The sequence below is a fragment of the Camellia sinensis genome, chromosome 12 (genome assembly GCF_055761805.1).
Source record: "Camellia sinensis isolate YWXY chromosome 12, ASM5576180v1, whole genome shotgun sequence".
Lineage (NCBI taxonomy): Eukaryota > Viridiplantae > Streptophyta > Magnoliopsida > Ericales > Theaceae > Camellia > Camellia sinensis.
In genome coordinates this window covers 145,423,614-145,436,353 of record NC_138972.1, presented here as the reverse complement: position 1 = coordinate 145,436,353, position 12,740 = coordinate 145,423,614, and positions in this window count along the sequence as shown.

The window sequence follows — 12,740 nt, the reverse complement described above, 5'->3', positions numbered from 1 at the left end:
TAGCTAATTAACCAGATTAAGAACACATATGTTTTCAAAACTCGATATCATGCATAGTACAGGCCGATCTTTGATCGGGCAGGTGGGGGTGCTCATAGTTGACTTTTCCCAATCGTACCCAAGTTCCCGAGCCGAGGCAACTTGGTGATGATGGACACGTGGCCTTAGGCAATGAGTCAGGGTTTCCTAAATTCCCCCAAAATAAATATTTAGGTGGCGACTCGGTATTTGGAAAAGCAGTCCATGTTTGGCACTTCTTTCTTAAAAATCTGTTTTCCAAAACGATTTGCTGGATTTGGACTCTTTGGTGATTTATCAGTCTTGCATTGTACATTGCGAGATCAGATTAAGAACCGTGACATACTGAGTCCGAACTGTGGAAAAGCATAGGCCCTCGAGGGCGCGTCTACACTGCCCACTCCTGGTCATGTGATCAACCTTTCTAATATACCAGGTATCATCCGGTTGGTTTTCTTCCCAATCTTCATCGGTGTGGGCGAGACACAAATCCTCGTCTTTCCACCACATTCCGTCGGCCATCAACAAGCAGCTATCTGGTTCCGTTGCATCTATTCCTGTGCACACAGCACATTCTGTTCTCGTGCTCACAGCACATTCCGTCCCCACAGGGGCTTTGGCCTTTCTAGCCCTCTCTAGTTCTTCGATCTTCTCCTGCTCAAACTGTTTCAGTGTAACCTGCTGCTCAGCATCTTCTGTACTCAAACTGTTCTGATCCTGACCAAAATTCTTATCACCGGTGCTCTTTGGTGGTCCGTTCTGATTCCCAGCCATTCCGGCCACTGCTGATGTCCCCGTCCCTGTTTTGGCTGAGGCTGCTCAAAAACATCCGGCCCGTCACTGAGCCACCCCGTAACCTCTGCTGACCCTTCCATGTAGAACCAGTTGACAGTCACGTCCTCTGAATCTTGTTTGTTGAAGAACTGAAGGTTGGCAATGTCTTCTTCCAGATCCGCTAGGTCATCTAGCCCTTGATTAGGTCCATCCTCTTGAACTACACAAATCTCGGCCCCAACCGGCAGCTCTACTCTCGGTTTAAATTGATCCATTGCTGTGATATAACCACTCGGGTTGTACTCAAAGTTTACAGACCCCTTAGGCTCTGAATGATCATTACCATCTACCTTAGCAGTCGTCCTAATTCTATCTTCGATAGCCCCCACCACCAGTTCAGGTTGGGTTTGGAAGATACTCAACATGCACAAGTCAGTGCTGTCAGGAATGAACACCTCCGGCTTGGGTAGGTAGGAAGGGGTGATATATATGCTAGGGTCGTATGACACAACCCCAGTTTGGATCTGGTTGATGCGTTTGGGAGGTGGAGCTCAGTTATGTGGTGGGAGTGGGTTGGTTGTGATATTCGGCTTCTTCGGAGGCACGATCACCCTGTTGTCAATGAGATCCTGAATCTCATGACGCAATCAAAAGCATTGGTCGGTTTAGTGACCATGCTGTTGGTGATAGGCACAATACTTCGCCGGGTTATGGGAATGAGGAAGTTTTTCTAGTAAGGGTCGCGGCTCTAGGGGCTTCAAGTGCCCTTTCTTGATCAAAACCCCCAAAGCCTTGGACAAAGGCATGTATAGTGGGGTGAAGGTTCTTTGGCCTCTGGGCGCATACCTGGCTGTTTGCGAGCTACTTCCGAACATACCAGTAAAGAGTGTAGCTGCAAGGGTTTTGGGAGGGGTGGTGGTGACCATTCCCACATCTGAAGTTCTGGCAGTTGAAACACTGCTTGTGCCTACATTCGTACTGCGATTGAATGCCCTTTTAGGCTACTCACTTTCATGGTCAATCAGACCTTGTTTCATTATGCCCTCGATCTGCACACCTATCTCATGTAGATCCGCAAAGGTGGGTAGGGGGAGGACAATCATCTTTTGCATGAGCTTGGGCTGGAGGTTGCGCACAACCATCCGAATCTGATCTTTGTCAACCGGTCTGATGGTCATCATCGAGGCTTTAGCCCTCCAGCGGGTCACAAAATTAGAGAAACTCTCCTTTGGTTCTTGCCTGGTGGTCTCGAGATCACGAGTTGTGACCTCGATTTGTGTATTATAGGAGTATTGAGTTGTGACTCTCCTCAGCCATCTCCTCCCAGTTCCTCTTAACGGAGTCCTCTAGCTTCGCGTACCAAATAGTTGCTACACCCGACAGGGTCCGGCCAAACAGGGAAAGCTTCTGCAATCTGGTGAGGCCCATTGGCCTTAGGACGTCCGAGAACAGCCGTAGGTGCACCATAGGGTCCCCAGACCCATCAAAACGATCGATGTGCGGCATCTTAAACCGGTCTGGCAGAGTCACAGCTGAGTTGGTGTATCCATCCTCTATATCTGGAATGGATTTCACGCCTTGAGACTTCTTGAAAAGCTTTTCTAGCTTGCTCACTTTCAATGCTGTTTGATCCACCTCGAACTCAAAATGTGAATCCACTAAGTTGGTGGGCGCTTTAGATAGCTGGGGTAGGATTGGGGGCGGAGCTGGCCCCGTTGGCACGTCTGCATTTTCTTGGACGTTGGCAATCTCCCCGAGTATTGGAACTCTTGGTGGGGGAGGAGCTAGGTGCGAAGCACACGCTCCGGTTTGCTACTGTAACCTGGCAATTAACTCTGCTTGTTAGGCCACTACTTGTAGACGCCCCATTTTTGACCATCCTCAAGACTTGGACGTCACCGTTGGAACACTTGGTGATCATCCGTACTTGTGTTCGTCCCGAGTTCCTAGAGGTCTCGGCTGCGCGCCTCGCCTCAGGATCTCTCGACTCGGCTTTTCGGTGTCTGGTTTTGCACCAAACACTTGTGTTTTCGCTTTGAAAGGCAGGGAATGGCTTGTTGGCCATTCCCACACCCCACCGGCTGTCCCCTCACATCACCGGCCGTTTATTGGTGCCACCAGCAGTGGTTTCTTAAAACCAATGGCCGATCGGCACTATATTTTGCCGACCGGCACTCTGTTTTGGGCCGGTGACCTATTTTGCTGGCCGGTGTGCCCCTTTTGCACCCTTGAGATGTGGTGCATGCCAACTATGCCAGCTGGAATGCACCAACACTCCTCCCCGTGCATGAAGTGGCTATTTTGCCCCTTTTGCCCCTTTTTGGTCAAAGCTTCTTGAGGAAACTTGACCCTTTGTCAAAGCTTCCTCAAGAAGCTTGGCCAGTTGTCCTAGCTTCCTCAAGAAGCCTTGACTCCCCTTGCACCCTTTGCCCCCTTTTTACTTAGCTTCTTTGAGAAGCTTAAGCCTTTGCCTTTGCCTATATAAAGAGCTCTCCTCCACCATGTTTAGGGTTAGAGTTTTGAACATAAAAAAACCAGAGCTTATATACATATACATCTGTTATACACACACTCTCTCTATATTTCCCTCTCTCTCCTCCCTTGTGTGTGTTTTCTTGGCTTAAAAGTGCATTTTGACTTTACTTTTGCACTAATACACACACCATTACACCTTGCTCCGAGATTGAGAGGCATTGAGGGTTGTTTTTTGAGATTTTGGACTGATTTTGCTCAGTAGAGTGTGGCTGGACCAACTGTTCTTGAGGTGTTCTTCAAGGGTAAGACTTTCACTTTATTATCCCCAATCTTGCATTGGCTTTTGACCTATCTTGCATGTTGATTTGAGCTTTATATATAACTAAAAAAAGTCTTATATTTTCATGCTTAAGAACTGTCATTAAGGGTGTTTTGGCATTCGGGGTCGAAATCCCCCTCTTAGGTCTCTTTTGGCCCTTTTTGGTGTCTTTTTCTTTAAGCCTTATTTGCTTTGTTGTATTAGCCTTCTCACCACTGAAATCCAGTGGATTTTCAGTGGTGAAGAAGATGGTTTGAAGTCTTGTATATGGGAGGGACACCCCTCTCCCTTTGTGTCTCATTTGTGCATGTTTTGGACTCATAAGGGTAGCATATATTCTTGGTTGTTTTTGGCTCCATATAAGATGTTTTTGGTGCTATTTAGGTCACATGTTATCTCTGTTTTTTGGTCGGATTTGTGGCCCTTTGCATGCTTAGCATACTTGCTTTGTATTCCCTTGTTTGTGCCTAGAAATGCATCATGACTTTTGACTACCATGCTCTCATATTTTGGTTTCACTTTGTGAAGTTCTTGACCATGTTTTGTCATGTATGAGGTCTGTTGGCCACTGATTTGGTCTTGTTTAGCATGCTTGATATAGTTGCTTTGCATTTTGGATCATGAGCCATGAGTGTATGGACCATTAAAATGCCTAGCTTGGCCTATTATCATCATTTGGCATTAGTTGAGATCATATTCCAGTCCATATAATGTGGTCTCACATTGTCCTTTGTGTCTCTTTCAATGCTTTGAAGTGTTGTGTTTTCATGCCTTGACATGTGCATTGTGTATGCCTATGTGTTTGGGCCACTTTAGGGCTGCCATACCAGTGGGTTTTGGAGCTATTTTGCATACTAAAATTCTGCTTTTGGGTTGTATAGTTCATGCCATCCTTGTTTGGGTTAGTGGTGGTAGAATGCCCTTTGTTATGCCTTAGCTTTGGCCTCCCTTTTGGCTTGCATGTTTGTAGTGCATTTTGTCCATCACTTTAGGTACTTTTAGCCACTGTTTTTGGGGGTGTTTGAGGCCTTCCATTTCAGTCTAAGTCCCTTCTCGGACATGGTTGTATGCGTGACTTGTTGCCTCTAATCGCATGCTTGCATTGTACCATATTAGCATTGCATGACGAGTTGTATTGTAGCATTGCATGTTAGGAACATTGCATGCTTGCCATGATATGTTGCATTACATTTGGCATGCTTCGCATTTTAGTGATATGTTGCATTTTCGAGCCATGTTTGCATAACATGCATTGCATTGCTTGGTTTGGGGTGTCAAACCAAGTGTGAGGGGTGGAGAAGTGTTCATACTACAAGTGATGTAACGCGTCTCAACTCTTGGTCACCGAGGCCCTTGACTTTGGCATGATAGGGTTTTGGTATTCATTTATATGTTGCATGCATTCCCATTGAATTGCAACCTTGTCTCCTTAGGCCATCACGCATCAAAATGCATGATTGATGGCCTGAGGGTCGAGAGTCATGCTCCCTTGAGTCCCTTGCATGATAGGGAGTGTGCCCGCACATACATTTGCTTGAAATTCCATGCCATACACTGTCTGTCCTTGTTGTTGTCAAAAACCAATTTCTGCAGGGAGTTTCTGCCGACCGGCATTTTAGAGTGCCGACCGGCCATGGATTGGTGGCCGATGATTTGAAACCCCAGCCGATGGATAAGTTACATGGCCGGTGGGTATCCCCTTCAGCCGATGGTGTCCTACAGGGTTCAGGGAACCTGTCCCAAGATTTTGGCAGTTTTCAGAGAAGCAGGGCAGTGTAGACAGAGGCAGTAGTGGTATGGTACGGGCTTTCGGGGCAAGATAAATCCGAGCATGCATCATTCACGCATCCCGTGGCGGGGGCTGCAGCCATCTTCTCTTTGCATTTAATTTGTTAATTAGATTAGAAATTTTGTAATAATTAATTTAGTATTATTTATTCGGACTGTAATATTTATTTGGACCCTCCGAGTGAGGGCAGTTGTGTAATAAGTGTGCGTGAGTGTGTGTATGTCTTCCAAACCCCACGTCTTTCTTCCCTTTTATTTACCTGCTTATGATGGTAGACTAGGGCATATTTAAATCAGCATACCTTATGCTTAGCATGCGTGCATCCATACATTTGTCTTACATGCACCAGGCTCGGTATATCATGTTAACTACACTCGTATTTCAATTCCAAGTTGAGTATTTGTTAGTTGCAGCATTTCACATGCCATGTTTAGGATAGTCGAGCCTGTTTGGATTGCATCCTTGCATGTGTTGCATTAGCCATCTTAACATGAACTAGGATCATGCATATGATTACTAACTGGTTTTTGTTTTGGCTCGGAGTACTCGGTAAGTATTTATGCTTTAGCATACCGCATGCGTGTGAGTGTTGCCATAACAGCATGATTACCATGAGGCTAGCTGCTTATGTGATATAATTGCTTGAATGCCTGTGGATGGAGGTTGAATTACCTAAATTGGGATAACGCATTAAAACTGTGAGTTTTAAGCCCACTAGATAGTGGCAAAACCATCTTTTCTAAATGCCCACTCGAGGGTGGCAAAACCTGCATTTTAGCCTACTTGCGAGTAGCAAACCATCTTCAAAACGATCATGCAATGTTTTGTTCCAATTTAGTCGATTTGGTCTATACTTGTTTGCTGTGCGCATAACATAGTAATTCTAGGCTAATAACTGGAATAAGAACACATAACGTTTTCAAAACAAGATATCACGGTTAGTAGAGGCCGATCTTTGATCGGGCGAGAGGGGGTGCTCATAGCTGACCTTCCCCCAATCGTACCCAAGTTCCCGAGTCGAGGCAACTTTGGTGATGACGGACATGTGGCCTCTGGCACCGAGTCAGGGTTTCCTAAATTCCCTAAAATAAAATATTTAGGTGGTGACTCTGTATCTGGCAAAGCAGTCCATGTTTGGCACTTCTTTTTTTGAAAATCTGTTTTCTCAAAACGATTTGCCAGATTTGGACTTTTTGGTTCAGATTAAGAACTGTGACACAAATCGAGTCCGAACTGTAGTGAGGCCCGCGGGCGCGTCTACAGTTTCTGGCGACTCTGCTGGGGAATTTAGAGAGCTTGACTCGAACTCGTGATATCCTGTTTTGATTTCATTTATGTGTCTCTTTGCATTGCATGTGCACTGGTGCGCCTAGGACACCGTGTTTGCCATCTGCCATTCCTGAACGGTTTTCCGGAGGCTTGTCTTGTCAAGACATGTCCATAAGGCTGACCGGTTATGGGCTTTGACAGTATGGGAACACAAACCCCGGTTTTTACCGGGGCACCCTTTTCGACCATTCGACCTAGTGCATATTCGAATCCATAGTGACCATTCCAAACTAGGACAGGTTGCTTACCCGATACTAAGTTGTTTGAAACCGCTGCGTGCGTAGTGAAACCCTAGCTCCTGACGAAATAGGACAGGGAAACCCTACCCCAACATAGGGGTGTTTTGGCTCTCACTTATTTGCTATGTGCTTTAGAGTGTATCTCTAGAGGAACGTACATATCAGTTTGCAAGATTGAGTATTAAGCCCGAGGGCACTAGTATCAGTGTTGTTGAGAAATCAGTTATCTGCGGGTATCAAGTTCAGTTTTGGGAACGGTGATTTGAGAACAATGATCAGTATCGAGGAACAGTGTGTTCGGCTTACCAACTGTGTGTTATAAATACCCAACTGTGCGTTGTGTGTGTTTATTTTACGCCGTTATGCTGTCCGATTGTCTGGTTATTTATTGCTTTATTTATCCTTTTGGTAGGTAGTTTAGTACAATTGCTTTCAACCAGGTAGATATTCCCCAAGCACTCTGGATTAGAGGTCGTCGGCTCCATCGATCTGAGGATCTGGCAGACGGACAACCAGTGTACCACTCTCTACCCCCGGTTACTAGACGGAGGACAGCTAGGCAGAAGGCATCAGTTCAACAGTCAGTACAGAGGGCTTTATCTACCCCACCTGTGTACAGTAGGGATCAGGGTTCTGTTTCACCCACAGAGAGGGAACATATATCGATAATTCAGTCAGAACAGAACAGTATGGCTAGTTTAGAGGAGATGCCAACTCCAAGAAAGCATGAAAGTGATGCAGCAGGATGCTGTCCGACAGGCAGAGTTCGCCAAGCAGCAGGCCATGGTTATGAATGAACAAGCAAAGTTAATTGTAAGGTTACAGCAGCAAGCCGGAGCATCTGCTTCGCAACAAGTTCCTCTCCCGCCAGGAATTCCCACCCCCGGGGAGACAGCTAATGTTCAGAATGACACAGACATTCCCACGGGACCACCTCCACCCCCGATCCTACCCCAAATCCAACCCCAGTTATCCAAAACACCCACCAACCTACCAGACTCTCCCTTTGAGTTCGAGACAGATCCCACAGCATTGAAGTTGAGCAAGCTCGAAAAGCTGTTCAAAAGATCCCAGGGAGTCAAGACCATCCCTGACATCGAAGATGGGTATACCGACGCAGCTGTGACGCTGCCTGACAGATTCAAAATGCCGCACATTGATCGATTTGATGGGTCCGGGGACCCCATGGTGCACCTGAGATTGTTTTCAGACATCTTAAGGCCAATGGGCCTCAGCAGACTTCAGAAGCTGTCTCTATTTGGCCGGACCCTGTCGGGTGTAGCGGCCATATGGTATGCCAAATTGGAGGATGACGTCAGGAGAAGCTGGGACGAAATGGCTGAGGCCTTCATCTTGCAGTACTCATACAATACACAAATTGAGATTACGACCCGGGATCTCGAGACAACGAGGCAAGAACCCAAAGAGGGCTTCTCAGAATTCGTGACCAGATGGCGGGCTAAGGCTTCGATGATGACCTTAAGGCCCACAGACAAAGACCAGATTCGGATGATTGTGCGCAATCTTCAGCCGAAGTTGATGCAAAAGATGATTGTACTCCCCTTCCCTACCTTTTCTGATCTACATGAAATGGGGGTGCAGATTGAGGATGCCTTAAAGCAAGACTTAATTGATAATGACCGGGAGCAACCCCACAGAACATTCAATCGTAACACCAATGCAGGCCCGAGTGGCGCTACAACTACCAGGACCTCCGAAGTGAGTATGGTCACCACCAACCCTCCCCCAAGAACTATGGCGGCCGCACCATTCTCCGGTGCGTCCGGAAGCAACCCACAAACAGTCAAATACCCACCCAAAAACACCAGAACCTTCGCTCCGCTTTATATGCCCCTGTCCAAAGCTTTGGGGGTTTTAATCAGAAAATGGCATCTGAAGCCCCAAGAGCTGCGGCCCTTACCAGAAAGACTCCCCGCTACCCACAACCCAGCCAAATATTGTGCATTTCACCAACAGCACGGTCATGACACCGATCTGTGCTTCCGATTACATCATGAGATTCAAGATCTCATCGATAACGGGGTGATTTTGCCTCCCGAGAAACCCAACGTTACTACAAACCCTCTCCCCACACATAACCAAGCTCCACTACCCAAAAGAGTCAACTTCATCCAAACTGGGGTCATGCCTTACGATCCTAGCATCTATATCACTCCTTCCCACCTGCCTAAGCCGGAAGTGTTCCTTCCCGATTGCACCGATTTGTGCATGATGGACATCTCCACAACCCAACCTATGCCAGCGGTGGTGACTATCGAGAACAGGAGAGAGAAGATTCCAAAGGAGAAGGGGGTTGTTGAGCCAGAGTCTCCGGAATCTGGGAGTGGTGTTGGGAATGCTTATAGTCCAGGTGACTACATTTTCTCAATAGGCCAGGATAGGCCAGATATGGAACTACCGACAGAGGGGGAGCTGTGTGTGATCCAAGGGGACAGTTTGGGACAGGGAACGGATGATTTAACGGCTGTGGAAGAGGACCTTGCCAAGCTCTAGTTTTACAGTAACCAAGACCCAGGAGACTCAGCCGTCAACTGGTTCGATTATGAGGAATCAATAGAGGCTACGAGATGGTTAGACGATCAACCAGATGTGGTAGGAGAGTTCCAACCAGGATAAGGCCCGGCAGGGGCAAGAATGTCAGTAACAGCCGGGAGGGTTGAAGAACAGAGTGCATCGCCGGAGAGCGCTGGTGTCAAGAATTTCGCTCGGGATTGGAGCATTTCGAGTACGGGGATTATTGAACAGTCGGCTGCATTGACACAGTTGGAACAGGAAAGATTCAAAGATTCTGAGAGAATCAGGAAGGCAAAAGCCCATGTGGGGACTGAGACTGCTGTGAGCACAGAAATGGAGAATGCCGCGAGCATAGGGATAGAAGGTACTGCGAGTATGAGAACAGTCATGCCAGAGCCGGACAGGTGCCTGTCGACTACAGATGGAATGTGGTGGGAGGATGATGATCTATGTCTTCCCCACACAGACGAAGATTGGGGGAGTAACCAACCAGATGATACCTGGTATATCGGCGAAGTTGATCACATGACTAGGAGTGGACGGTATTTCAAGCCTCCACACCTAGATCAACCAGAGGCGTCTGGAAAAGATAGGGAGGTAGAGAAGCAAAAAGAAAAGAAACTCGAGGATGAGGCCGTATTGAGACAATTGAAAAAGATACAAGCAGATATCTCCATCTGGAGGCTGCTTATGGCTTCTCGAGTACATAGGCAGGCTGTCCTTACAGCCTTGGACAAGGCCAAACTCTCGATAGAGACTACGCCAGAGCAGTTGGTTGGATTGGTTTTTTCAGGAGGAGCTACCCCGATGCTGACATTTTCTGACAAGGAGTTACCACCCGAGGGGGCAAACCATAACAAGCCACTCTACATCTCTGTGGAGTGTAGGAATAAATGGATACCGGTGGTCCTTGTTGACACAGGGTCCGCCATCAACGTCTGCCTGGCAAGGACAGCCTATGCGATCGGTTTGAAAATCGTGGACTTTGTGCCAACAGCCCAGGTGATTCGGGCATATGACAACACAAGCCGGGAAGTAATGGGAACAGTTAAGATTCAAACAAAGGTTGGGCCGGGACAACATGAAATAGATTTCCATGTCTTGGAGGTTCCTGCCACTTTCAATCTACTCTTGGGGCGGCCGTGGCTGCATTAAGTCAAGGCAGTCTCCTCCACCCTACATCAAGTGGTGAAATACCCCTATGGGAAGGGAGTAGCCATTGTTTTCGGAAATTCATCGATTCATTCGCCGCTGGAGGTATCTACGCCTGTTCTAGAAATTGAGTACAGTATGGAGGATGTGTTCATATCGGGTTTTACCTTGGCTGAGGCTCAGGTTGTACAGAACATCATGGCAGCTAATGAAGGGGTATATGTCAGTGCTCAAGCAGTCTATCTCATGAACAAGCTCCAACACATCCCCAGGATGGGATTGGGAAGGAGTGGTCGGAAGGGCATCGCAGCGTTGGCCGAAGTGCCACACAACCCTCATACCTTTAGATTGGGTGATCTACCCACCAAAGAGGACTGGATGAGGAAGGGAAAGGAAATGGTTGGAAGAGCCAGAACGAAACAGATGGGGAAGCCTTTTGACTTAATGCACCGGCCCATTCAGGGTACCCTAAACGGACGCTTCGTCCGGGAGGGGGAGGACTTTTCGTTCTGTGGCTTCCCAGAGCCGTGGCTGAACGCGGAGAGGAAGCGCGTGCCGGGGTTTGAGATTTTCTTTGACCTGTAGTTACCCGGGAATAACATTGCCGAAGAGCAGACGGACCCATTAGCTGAGGCTGAGCGGAGTAAGGAAGTGCAGTCTGAGGACGCTGAAAATGAGATGGAGGTAGCGTTGGCATGTCTACTTTCAGATCCTCCGATTGAACAGAAGTGCTTGGGGGATAACTTCTCGGTATGCATGATCGGGAATGAAACGGCTGCGGGCCTATCATTAACTATTTTGGATGCATCCATCGCACCTTCTCTCGTTTGGCAATATGAAGAAGGTTTTTTTTATCAAGCAGCACCGGGTCAGGTAGTGAACCGGAATCTGATTCCACCAAGTCTTGTGAGTCGGAAACAGGTTCCGGCTCAACTGAGTCTGAGTCTAGTATTCCCGGGGGTGATAACCCGGATGCCACAGTCCTGTCCAGGTCGTCTTTTTCTTTCTCCTTTGAGTCTGTTGTAATAGAACAATCGGACAGCTTGGAAGAATTTAATGAGAATGATGTGGATGTGGTTCCTGAGTATTTCTCTGTGCCTTTGATTTATTGTTTAAATCAGGATTTTCAAAATTTTGATGAAAACGAAGAGGAAGAAATTCCTCCGGTTTTGCAATGATTAATTGATCAAGAGCAGGAAAGATTTGTTAAACCATTAATGGATGAAATCACTACTGTGAATGTTGGTGCTGAGAATGACCCGTAGCTGGTCCAGATCGGGTCCACGTTGTCTTCGGAGGAACGCGAGCGCTTAGTCGCTTTATTAAAAGATTTCAAAGACATTTTCGCGTGGTCCTATGAAGACATGCCTGGAATCGATCCTGAGATTGTACAGCACCTGATCCCTCTTGACCCCGAGGCCCGACCTGTCAAGCAGAAACTCAGAAGGATTCATCCAGACTGGGCCATCAAGATTAAGGAAGAGGTCACCAAGCAAATCGATGCAGGCTTCCTGCTGGTATCTGAATACCCGACTTGGTTGGCCAACATTGTTCCAGTGCCGAAGAAGGATGGCAGAATCCGAGTATGCATGGATTTCAGGGATTTGAACAGAGCTAGTCCGAAGGACGACTTTCCCTTGCCACATATTGATGAGTTGGTGGATTTCACAGCGGGGCATGCTTTGCTTCCGTTTATGGATGGTTTTTTAGGCTACAATCAGATAGTGATGGCACCCGAAGATCGGGAGAAGACTGCTTTCACCACCCCGTGGGGGACTTACTGCTACAGAGTGATGCCGTTTGGGTTGAAGAATGTTGGAGCTACGTATCAACGGGTTGCGACCACAATATTGCATGATATGATCCATAAAGAGGTTGAGGTGTACGTGGACGACATGATTGTCAAATCCAAGGAAAGAGAGGGCCACTACACCACCTTGCAAAAGTTCTTTCAAAGGATCAGAGAATTTCGGTTGTGGCTAAATCCTCAAAAATGTGCATTTGGTGTTATAGCGGGAAAAATGCTGGGGTTTCTAATTACACAAAGGGGCATCGAGGTCGACCCTTCAAAAATCAAGGCCATCTTAGAAATGCCACCACCAAGGACTGA